This window comes from Nicotiana attenuata, chromosome 6 (assembly GCF_001879085.1).
Source record: "Nicotiana attenuata strain UT chromosome 6, NIATTr2, whole genome shotgun sequence".
In the NCBI taxonomy this organism is placed as follows: domain Eukaryota; kingdom Viridiplantae; phylum Streptophyta; class Magnoliopsida; order Solanales; family Solanaceae; genus Nicotiana; species Nicotiana attenuata.
The window spans coordinates 46,785,101-46,798,300 of NC_031994.1; positions in this window are offsets into that span (position 1 = coordinate 46,785,101).

Here is a 13,200-nt window from a genome sequence, read left to right on the forward strand (position 1 = left end):
ACTAAACATCCTAAATCTTAAAAGCTGGAACAAAGCTGCCATTCTCAAGCTGCAATGGGACTTGGCAATAAAGGCAGACAGATTGTGGATCAAATGGGTTCATATGTACTATATAAAAGGGCACCCTTTAGCTACAGTTAAAGTACCAAAGTAAGCGAGTTGGATGGTTCAAAAGATCATGACTGTTGCTGGTCCAAATACACAGATGCAGGGAGATAATGGCAAATGCAGAATCAAGCAGCTGTACTTGCAGCAAATTGGAGCATTACCTAAAGTTGAGTGGAAAGCAATCATGTTTAAGAATCTAGCTAGGCCTAAAGCTTTGTTCTCCATGTGGCTGATCATACAGGAGAGAATGATGACAACTGACAGGCTGAACAAATGGAACATTAACATGGATCCAATATGTGTTTTTTGTGGAAATCATCCAGAGACTTATGCTCATCTATTCTGGGAATGTACTACCACCACTGAATTATGGGCAGGAATTTTCAACTGGCTACATATCCAGGTGCAAATAAAAATGTGGGATCAGCTAATAGCATGGTTTGTGGAGAAAGCAAAGAAGAAAACTGTTGAGGGGCAGCTCTTGCGAATGGTTCTAACTGAAACTTTGTATAGCATATGGAATGAAAGAAATCAGAGTTTTTGAAAAGGTACATAGAGATACTAAGAGCATCATTAGAGAGATAGCATACACATGTAATGTAGGGGCTGTAGGCAAGCTTAAAGAAGCCCTGCGGCAAAGACTTCTATAGAGTATAAGAGATATATGTGTATAAACTGGGTGAATCGGTCTGTTAAGGATAGGAGTACAGGGTAGAGTTGTGTATAGGCTGAGCTGGCCACTATACAATGTAATTTGATTCTTTGGTGATTAATAATATTGTGAATTACCAAAAAAAATACATAGAAAAAGAAAAGGATTTTTATTTATTTATTAATTGGACCATTTTGGTTGACCAAAAGGAAATTGGAAAACAAATTAGAAAACTAGAGTTCAACGTCTAAACTCATGCAATGTAAAAAAAATATTTACACCATAAGATCTTCTAAACCATAATCTACAAGATTAAAATATGTCGCATTTATGAGTACAATAGATTCAAATAAACTAAGGTGTCATTTGTATAGTGGTGGGATAAATTAGGAAATCCCATAGGGTGGGATATCCTATGGGATTAGCTATCTTGCCTTTTATATGAGATAACTAATATACCTTACTATTTTAGTGTAAAATTATTTCGGGATTAGCTTCACAAGTAGGCGCGACGTCGATTTGAAAAGCAAGCACTTATAATTAAATATGAGATAAATATAACTCTAAATTTTATCTCAAAATTATTATCTTTATTTCTTGTACAAGACGACCCCTAAGAGGAGCTTACCGGTGACGACTCATTCTTTCCTCAATAAATCTGATTGTGCTAATTACGAATCATCACTTTGGTTCAGAAAAAGGAAAAATTGAGGGGTGATCTCTTGCGTACAAAGCTTGCTTTACTCGGATTACACACGTCATACGACTTTTTCAGCCTGAGGCCAAACATGAGGCAGTAAAAAAATTGGTAGTGGATAATTGGTGTCTGGTTAAATATTGAAAAAGTAGTGAATAGTGCAGGTTGGTTGTTGGCCTTAGTACATGGTAAGCTCCAAAAATCAATTAGGCCATGAAGCATGACAACACTGTACACTTTGCTTTCATGCCCTCATTTGATTAATTAAGGATCATTACGACCAAAGACTTGTCAATGTACAATTGCACATGCCATGTTGTTGAATACAAAATTGTTTGATCCATCACGCACCAAAATATAAAGACAAAAGCTTTAATAGATCATTATTGTGCTTAGTCTAATTGCTGAAGCAATAATATAATGTAATTTTTTTATTAATTTGACTATTTGGGGTTACCTAAGGAAAAGAAACCGGACAGCAGATGGCAACTTATCAGTTACGACTCCTTCATTACTCCTTCCAAGAGTGTGCTATTGACGAATCATCACTTCGGTTCAGAAACAAGTAAAAAATTACAAAGCTTGCAATTCTTCCTAAGGCCGAATTTGGCGCAAGAAATTTTCGTAGTGGGTAAAATCACTTAACAATAATAATAATAAATAATAATAATAATAATAATAATAATAATAATAATAATAATAATAATAATAATAATAATAATAATAATAATAGTAATAGAAGTGTATAGTGACGGTTAAATAAAATATCATTATTCATACCTGCCTGCCCAGATGCAATAGACTTGTCCTTTTGGAATTATTTCTATTTTATGCTCTCCGACTTTAGGGTGAAGAAGAATAATATAACTTCAAGCTTAAATAATAAAAGGGTTATGACCGACCGATCGTTTTAAATTTTAGCATTTTGTTCGGCAGTTTGAGACTTTGAGTAACTTCATATGATATATTATTACTTGTGTATATGTATGGTTTTGATGTTCGCATGGTTCGGAACTGATTTGAAAGAATGGTTCTCAGTTTGGAAGCCTTAAGTCGGAAGAGTTGACCAAATTTTGATTCTTGAGTAAACAACAATCGGGATTTAATGGTTTCAATAGGTTCGTATGGTGATTTTGGATTTGGACGTTGGTTCGGATTTGAATTCGAGTGTTCCTAGAAGGTTTTGGCTCTGCTTGTTGAAAGTTGGCAATTTGAAGAATTGAAAAGTTCATAGGTTTGACCAGAAGTTAACTTTGTGTTATCAGACCGTGATTGTGATTTCGAGACCTTGTATAGGTTCATTTAGCTGATTGGAACTTGTGTGCAAAGTTTGATTGTAATCTGGAATGTCTAAGTGTGATTCGGACGAATTCGGCGAAGTTGGAATATTTGAAACTTAAGAGAATGCTCTTGATCTCCGACTCGTGGTTTTGATGCTATTTGCATTGTTTTGAGCCTTTGGATAAGTCGGGTATTGTACTTGGACTTGTCGGTATGATTGGACGGGGTCCCGAAGGGCTCGGGTGTGATCCCGGGTGATTTTGGATCATTTCCATGTGTTTTGGAGTTGAAGTGTTGCTGGTATTCTGCAGTGCTTCGTGATCGCGGAGCTAGGCTCGCGATCGCGGAGAAGGATTTGGCCAACTAGGGCTGTGTGCTTCGTGTTCGCATTGGTTCCTTCGCGTTTGCATATAGTTAGCAGACTGGTCTACTCGTTCGCGTTTCTTTTGGTTGCATTCGCGTAGAGGGGCGTGTGACTGGTGTTTGGTAATCGCGTTCGCAGTTGGTCAGACGCGTTCGCGGTATTTTGGGAGCAGCCGGCCTTCGCAATCGCGTAGAGTATTTTTTGGGTAGCGGTGTTTTGTGCTTCACAAACGCGAGGTTGTGCTATGTACGCAAAGGGTACTTTCTGGCATATTATTTAAGATGTCATTTGGGGACTTTTACCCATTCTTTCATATTTTGAGACCCAAACTTGGAGAAGGGCGACTATTCATGGGAATTTTCACACAAGTCAAGGGGATACGCGATTTCTATCTATTCGTGCTAAAGCAAGGTTTTGACGCGATTAGTGGTTGGAGCTAGTTCGGAAAGAGGTAAGTTTCTTGGTTGATCTTGTTAACATTGGAACCCCTAGGGTATGACTTGATTGCTATGTGTTTAAGGTGATGGGGTGGTTTATATACATGGTGGAGAGCGTATATGCACTTTCCAAGTTTATATCATGCCAGGAGTAGAACTGAAATACGTTATGCCTTATTTTGATTACGTGCTCATCTTGATTAATGATTTGTTCGGCTTATATGACTATGATCACTCTCTTTTTCATGTTAGAGATCATGCCTAGATTTATGATTATTTATAAAGGCATGGAAACTTGTTCTGGATATGTTGAATTACTTGAATCATCCATAATCATATATTTCATGAGCACATATCTGCATGACTATTGTTAGGTCCTTGTGCATCCTTTCTCTATTAATTCGTGGTCATATATATATATATATATATATATATATATATATATATTGTGGCATATGAGACAAGATCGTGCAGTTGAAATACAGTAGTTGAAATACAGTTGTGGCATAGGAAATGATGAGCAGATATTTGAATATGAGTTGATCTAACAAAGCTCCTTTTGTGCTTGGATTTGGTATCGTCCCTCCGGAGTCAGGTGATTACACATGTTAATTTGGACCCTGTGAGCATGGTTGATACATGAATTTTGTATCAGATTATCGTGATACATGAATTTTGTATCAGGATACATGGATTTTATATCGGCATATATAGATCTTGTACCGATCATGGTATTAGATAGAGTCCTGAGCATGCATAGACATCCTTGTTTCATTTAAAAGCATTCATTAAATCCTGACAGTTGCATGCCCTATATATATATGCTCGACTCCATTGATTGAAGCAGGCTAGCTTTACATGCCATACTTGAGCAATATCATGATTATCTAGCGAATTGGAAAAGCATACTTTATATCTTTCAACTATTTTCTATCTTTGATACCTGATATTCAGAAGGTTATTTACTATTTCAATTCTAGGCTTTGTTATTTATATTTGTATTGTAAGTGTCTCGATGCCTACTCGCCATTACTTCTTCAAGGTTAAACTTGATACTTACTCAGTAACGACTGTGGTATACTCACACTATGCTTCTACACATTTTTGTGCAGGTTCTGAGACTGGTTTTGAAGTACCCTTTGAGCTGAGTAGGGGCGTGTTATTGGAGACTTTGTGGTGAACTGCTATATTATTTTGATCCGCAGCATAAGGAGTCCTTGTCCTTATTTATTCTCCTGTCTATTTTCTTCCTCACAGACAGATGCGATTATGTATTCGGACTTGTACTTAATCAATAGTTACTCGTGTAGTTGTCACACCTAGTTATTAGGGGTTGTACAGTTTAGGTCTTGTTCAAATAATGTTATGATAGTACCAAATATTTTACTACTTTGAGATTATTTCTACTTTTATTATGACATAACTCTGCTTAGCAAGTATGGCTAGGCGCTATCACGACCTAAGGTGGGATTTTGGATCGTGACAAGTTAGTACCGGAGCTCTAGGCTTATAATCTCATTAGTCACGGGCAAGTCTAGTATAACCTTGTGGATTAATACGGAGACGTATGTACTTATCTCTGAGAAGCTACGTGATGTTAGAATATTTTCCTTTGTTGATTCATTATCGTGCGACTTTGTTTCGGGTTGAAGTCTATATCTACAGTTCCCTCCTAATTGTTCGTAAGCGATGTTGAACACTCGATATCAGTTGAGATCCAGAAATTTGTGGTGATGGTGCACCTGAGGCGTGGGAGGTTTTTCCCGATGTTGAGGGCTGACTATTATCGTCGCTATGTGGAGGGTTTCCATCTATAGTCGCCTTAGTGTTGGTGTTACCCGTGGGTTTGGGGGCTTACACAGTAAATTATGATGCTTCACGCGTTGGTCTTGGCGAGGTATTAGTGCAGAGTGGTTGAGTGATTGCTTGCGTGTCACAGTAGTTAAAGCCTCATGAGGAGAACCACCTGGTTCATGATTTGGAGATTGGGATTCGTTACGGTATAGGGAAGGTGTTTGTCCTTAGGGACACGATATGCGGGGTGGTGCTAAGGAGGTGGTCCTTAGTGAGACGGTGTTTTACGACTTCAGGGTCGGATATATGTTTCTAGTGTTGATGGTTCAAAGGAGATGGTCATTTTTTAGGTTCGTAATTTGGGGTATCTTGTTCATATGGATAGTGCAAAGAAGTATCATGATTCAAGGCAGCATTATAGGTGGCAGAGGATGAAAAAGGACATTATTATGCATGTCTCGCAATGTTTGATTATCAGCATACTACACTTCTCCACTTCTTGTGTAGATTTTGGTGTTGGTACTGTTGATACCCAATTTTTCCCATAATATTTTCAAAACTATGCTTTGGCATCAACTAGTATTTTTCATACAATTTCTGCATTTTTAAAACATTTTAATTAATTTACCATCATTTATTTTATAAAAACAATCACCGATTGCATCACAAATAGTTTTATAATAATTTTTGTGGCTTAATTTTATCATTTTGCATTTGTACTAAGTTTCAATTATTGCATAAATAGCCACATTTATATTTTTAGGAGGTAATTGCAATTACTTTGCAATTATAGCCTATGCATGCATTATTACTTTATTTTACCAGAAAATAGCCTTTTACATTTTTAAGATATTAAGTAATTATTTTAAAATACTTCCAGGCATGAAAATCATTTTTTACAACCTATTAGTTATTTTTAAAAAATTGTTTTATCAATTAAATGGGTATTTAACAAATGGACCTCTTATTTTCGGATTTAGCCTAATTACTTAGCCCAATTTCAACCCCAATTCAATTAAACCAGGCCCAAAATCTACCCAGCCCAAACCCCTTATCTACCCGGCCCAGTTCTAGTTAGATCCTGGCCGTTGATCATTTTGATCAACGGTCCAGATCTCCCCTTACCTAAATTAAACTAACCTATACCCCCCAAACCCTAATCATTTTACCATCCTTCCCCGCCATCATCTGTTCCTCTCCTCTCTCAAATGCTCTCGACCTAAACCCTAATCTCCAAACGTCGTCACTCACCTACTGCTCTCCTATGGTGGTTCTTCACCACCTCAGGCCTCTAATGGCCTCCTGTTTGCTACGGCGTCTCCATTTTTTGGATCCTTGAAGAGATCCTCAAGGGGCCTAGGCGGTCTGTTTACACCTTGGGTTTTCTTGCTGGTTTCAGGCTATTTAGCTTGATCTTAAGTAAGATCTTTCTCATTTTTCGTCTTGGATCCGTGGTTTCCTAAGTCTGTGCATGTCTCTGTTGCTTTTCCGAAAAGAATCCTAATTTTTTATCCTTTGATCTTCTCAGATCTGTCCAGATCTGATATGAATCGAGTCTATTCCACATGTTTTCACGAAAGTCTTATGGTGTTTAATCGATTCTCCGTTTTTCCTAAAAACTAGGATTTATTGAACTCACTCTTTTGAAGACTTTCCGATTTTGAGTGTTTAATCGTGGTTCTTAAGTGTTACTGACTGATTCGTGTTAATATTGTTTGGACCCTAGTCGATTTATGCTAAAACCCTAATTTCTCATATTTTTGCTTCGATTCTGAATCTTTCCGTGTTACTAGCTACATTGTTTGGTCTGTGTTTTGACTTTCATGGTTTTTCTTAGTATCTTGTGACTTCTACCCTAGTTTATCTCTACTAGGGTTTCTGAGTCGATCTCTTGGCTCATTTATATGTGTTTATGAAGTTTTGTTCAGCCTACTCATCTATTTGTGGAAAACTAATATTTTACCTCTCTTTAAATCAGTATTATTTTGAATTTCGATTTACTGATTTGCTTGGTTAAAATTATGTGCTGATGCTTGATTTATTTCCTTGTTTACGACTCTAATTATTCTTATTACCTTATTGTCTATAATGTTACTGATTCTTCACGATTACTTCCTTAATTAAACTTCTATTTGTTTACCTCTTTACTTAGGTCTGATTTGATTTTCTTTCCTTAAGTGACTCCTGTCCTTTAACGGTCGGGTATTTGTCCTTAATTGAAGGAAGACTATGCTAATTTCATGTATGATTGATTTTGTAATTTCCCTGATTGCTGAATTACGATTTCTTTACCTTATTCTGCTTCGCTCCTAAACTGCTATATATACTCTCCCTTACTCTCAGTTCAACACGAACATTAGTTCATCAACTACTCCTACACTCTAAAAAGTTCTTTGTTCTTCCTGCTACTTGTGATCTTCACTGGTCTAGCCGACTGTAAGCCTAGGCTAGAAATTGCACAACACTTGTCTCACATCTTGTGTTCTCTTTCCCTAACTGGTATGCCTCTGATTAAATTTTAGAATCTAAACCTGTGTGTTTATTTACTGCCTAGTTCATCAATCCTGAACTTAATCATGCTTCTGTTTACTGCTTATCTAGCATGCCTAATACACCTTGTTCAAATATATGATTAGGCATGTCTCCACTTTACTTGCATGTTTACCATCTTGTTTAACATGTCTTACACTATCTTATCCCATATGTGATAGGCCTGTTTGCCTGACTACTGCTTATCTAGCATGCCTAAACTTTGTTTTGTAAGTGTGTGATTAGCATGTCTACATTTGTTAATACTTGCCTAGCATGTCCATTTAAGTTCTTGCATGTTCTACCTTACTCCTGCTAATTTATCTAGTCTCTCCAGTGCAACTCTAGTTGTGTTGTTTATGTGTCCTCAACGTGTTTCTGCTATGATCCTTTGTCTATGCTGCAATGACCTATCTTATAGCTAACCTGTTAGTTCTGTAGAACCCCTTGAGAATTCTATGCACCCTATTGTTTATGTGCTTCATTATACACTAAGGTGTATTCTATGTGTCCCCAACCCCTCTTTCCTGGTGTGGAATCTGTTTGCCAAAGTATTTTCTGAAGATGTTTGTTCTGTGACTTGTGTTCTGATTGCAAATTATTTTCCATGCTTTTCTAACTACTATTTTATCAACAAAACTAGTACTGATTTTCAGAAAATCTTTTGACTCGTGAGACCCTCTTCATACTGTTTACAAAAACTCTTTCAAATCACGTCAAGCACTCTCACTTATTCTTAGGTTATTAAGTCCCGCCCCTCTGGTATGTGTACTGCTTAGAGGTCCCTGAGATCTCTCTGAACCCTGGCATATCAAGGCTGGCTCTTCTACACTACACATAAATCAGTCCTTATTTGAGAAAGGTCTGGATGTGAGCACTGCCCGGGATCCTTGAGGTTCTCAAGGAACTCTGACACACCTAGACATGAAATTGGCTATGAAACTTTGGGCATTTGAGACTACTGAAGGCCTAGTACACCAGGATTTGCTTTGGGCCTATTTCAGGCTCCCTGTAGCTTAATTTCTATTCTATTTATGTAATTTTTATTCAATCATTGGTCTGTAACAATTAATTGTAAACAGATAATGGGGTGACTAGTGACAAGGGAGGGTAGTTGTATACTGTGGGTAAAAATTTGGTAGATAACATGCATATAGGATTACTTTGGTTCAAATGTGTTTTGTTAGATAACATGCCTATAGGGTTTTGCTTTGGTCCAAATAAGTTCTGCCTGCTTTACTTTACATGATTAGACACCATGCCTATAGGAAATAAAATAACTAAGGTTCAGTGCTCATTACGGCATATATTCAAATTGTCTCTTTAGAGATCATGCCTATAGGATCTAAAATCAGTTTTAATTAGAAATCATGCCTATAGGATCTAAAATCCGCTTTAATAAAAATCATGCCTATAGGATCTAAAATCAGTTTAATTAGAACTCACGCATGTAGGTTCTGAATCCGTTTAATTAATTAACCTGCTCGTTTCTTTAATAGTCTTCAACGTTGTGTCACTAGAAAGCATGCCTATAGGATAAAAGACTTCAAAATGGCTTCCCGGAATTGTGACTGCTATTACACGCCTAGGAAAGCCTGTGGGGCGACTAAAATCCTGCAAACTACGCTTTGTTATTTGTGACTGCCCATATTCAACAGGTTTTAAAATAAGTAGGCAAACTGATCAAGTTTTTTTTACACTTTGGTCTTAACTCAATACTGTTTTTTCTATGCTCACCTAGATATCTTGTTCTAGAGTTCCTCCTAAATATCTGAAAATTTTTGTTTGAGACGTGCACTTACTTGTTCTGTTTGTGGAGGTAAAACGTGAGCCATTAATTGTTCTATCTTTGGTCCAGTCCTAATTGTTTTGGTTGTCGCCTAGATTTTTCTCCTTTAAGTACCTTAGGATAGTCTAGAACTACCTAAATTAGAGGTCCTAAATAGCTCCAGGGCCACAAGGAAGGGACGAGTAGTGCACGCATAGGATATATCTTAAGGTTGCTTGAACGCTTTAGGCTATGACCAAGGGGAGGGAATTGGGTAGTAAAGGATATGATGACTGCACGCTAATGTCACGTGTAGCCCCTCATTGAGGAGTGACTACCGGGAATTGCATGGGTATGATCATGTAGGCTAATCAACTTAGGACTTCCCTTTCCTAACTCTCCTATGTGTTTAAATTCTATAAATTTCCTTTTCTTTACATATACATATGTAAGCTATATATTCAAACCTCTTACTTTCATTGCTTGAATCATACATGTACTTAGAATGTGAAAGTATGCCTTTATTTGCAAATATGTGTTGAAATTGTTTACTTGTTCAAAATGACTAATTCACATAGTTTAAATTCGATCGGGATCCACCATTGTGGACCGCGAGGGGTGCCTAACACCTTCCCCTCGAGGTTATTTCGAGCCCTTACCCTAATCGTTGGTAATGCAAACTAGTTACATGAGTTAATAACTCCAGGTGCCCTAACGCACCATAATCCGTTAGGTGACGACTCTTCAAATATTCAATTCCCAAAAAGGGGACGAGTTTTTCACCCATGAATATCGAAACCCGGACTTCCCCGTCAAAAGGGAAAAAAGGGGGCGCGACAGGTACCAACGTTGCTTACTAGATGTTTTGCTTGGACTGCCTCCGGGGACTTGAGGTAGAGCTGCACGACGTTCGCAGACCTTAAAGTCCCCTTCTTATCTTTCATACTATTTATTTTTGTCCGAGTAATTGTATTTTATTTCAGACCTTGCTTGTAGTACGTTTAGCAGTACATGTACTTGTGACACGAGTTTTTGGGTGTAGACTAAATGATGTTGGTTTTAGATTATTATATTACAAGTATTTCAGACTTATATTCTTAATCATTTACTTTTAAATTGTTAACATTGATTAAATGATTGGCTAGTGTTGGCTTGCCTAGCAAGCGAATGTTAGGTGTCATCACGGCTTTGTGATTGGGATTTTGGCTCGTGACAAGTTAGTATCAGAGTACTAAGTTGCCTAGGACTTACGAGTCATGAGCAAGATTAGTAGAGTCTTGAGGACAAGTATGGAGACGTTTATACTTATCTTCTAGAACCTATAAGGCTTTAGGAAAATTCCCCTTTTTTCCTTCTCTATCATGCAAGTTTATTCTATTGTTGAAGTTTGAATCATTCTATTCTATTCTATTATTATTCTCTCACATATAGTGAGGACACATACTGCATCAGTAGCTGATCAGGAGCCGGAGCCCCAGACTGTAGCCACTACTAGGGGCAGGGGCCGAGGTAGAGGCAAAGCTCATCCTAGAGCATGCACAGTAGCACCTATTGTAGAGCCTCGGATGGAGCGAGTTGATGAGTTATCTATTCTGACCATGCCAGTAGGACCAGCTCAGGTCCTAGAGGAGTTCATTGCTACCCCAGTGTTTCAGGACGCCCTAGTCTGCCTGGTTGGCTTTATGGAGAATGTGGCCCAGGCCGGTGTGTTTCATATGGCACCAACCGTCTCTCAGGCTAGAGGAAGAGCCTAGAGTCATGCTACTCACACTCCATAGCATATGGCTCATGGTTATCATACTCCAGTTCCACCCGTTAGAGGAGTTCAGCCTATCATTATTACACAGCCCAGGGAGGGACCCACGACGTTAGCCGAGGGGCTGAAGAGGTGGGACAAGTTCACCAAGTTGTTTCCCACTCGCTTTGGTGGTACACCTTCTGAGGACCCTCGGGATTTCTTGGACTGTTGCCATGAGGTATTGCACAACATAGGTATAGTGGAGTCCAACAGAGTTGACTTTATAGTGTTTCGGATGCACGACTCTACCAAGAGGTGGTGGCATGATTATGTTCGGGGTAGACCAGCAGGTTCACCTCCTCTCACTTGGATTCAATTCTCACAATTATTCTTGGATAAGTTTATCCCTTTTACTCAGATAGAGGACTTCCACAGCTAGTTTGAGTGCCTTTAGTAGGGTAGCATGACCGTTACTCGGTATGAGACCAAATTTGTAGAATTATCCTACGATGCAGTTATCTTGATCCCTAATGGGAGGGAGAGGGTGTGGAGGTTTATATATGGCCTTACTTCCGACATTAGAGAGACCGAGGATGATAATTCTTTCACTTGGGTTGTGGATATTGCTAGGATGATCGAGAGGATTCGTGGCTAGGGTAGAGAGGTGGCATCAGAAAAGAGGCCTCGTCATTTCAGTGGGTTCAGTGGTGCCTTGTCTAGAGGCAGGGGTTCATTTGGTAGAAGCCATCCTATCGTGTCGGTTCAGTCAGCGCATCAAGTATCACATTGTGCTTCAGGCAGTCATGGTTCATATGGATCTTATCCCGAGCAGTTAGCATTCAGTGCACCTATAGCTCCCATCAGTGCACCACCAATCCAGAGCTATCATAGTGGTTATTCAGATAGTCAGGGCCAGTCCCATCTTTAGCATCTACGACAGTAGAGAAAGTGCTTTGAGTGTGGAGGTACGAGTCACATCAGGAGGTATTGTCCCAAACTTTAGGGTAGCATGCCACGACAGAGTACTTGTGCCGTGATTCCGGTACCGGTTATTCTACCGCCCGCTCAGTTAGCTAGAGGTGGGGGTTAGGTAGCCCAAGGTAGAGGTCAGATAGCTAGAGGTGGAGGCCAGCCAGTAAGAGGTCATACAAGAGGTGGAGGTAAGATTTGGTGGGGCTCAGCCTCATTGCTATACATTTCCAGCTAGACCTGAGGTGGAGTCGTTTGCTATGGTCATCACAGGTATTGTTCCAGTCTGTCATAGAGATACATCAGTTTAATTAACCCGGGTTTTACTTATTCGCATATGCCATTATATTTTGCTTCATATTTGGATATGTCTCATGATTCTTTTAGCACTCTTATTTATGTGTCTACGCCTGTTGGGGATTCTATTATGGTGGACTGGGTCTATCGTTCTTGTTTGGTCACTATCAGGAGCTGTGAGACTAGGGTTGATCTTTTGTTACTTAATATAGTGGATTTTGATGTGATTTTGGGCATGGATTGGTTTTCCCCTAACGCTATCTTGGATTATCATGCCAAGAATGTGGCGTTATTGTCCGGTTTTGCTTGTTCTACACCCCACATGTTGCTAGGTAGAAGCTAATATTGTTTTATGCCTTTAATTATCTATTTGCCTTCACTTGCCTTCTATTTTACTTCGAATTTTCATATTGGTTTGCCCTAGAGTATTTATACATTTTGGTTTCTTTTTTCTTGTACGTTATGAGATACACTGCAGTTGTTTGTGGTATTACTATGATATTTGGGATCGGGCTACACTGCAACGATATTGATATGATATTTGAGATCGGGTTGCACACCGCAAT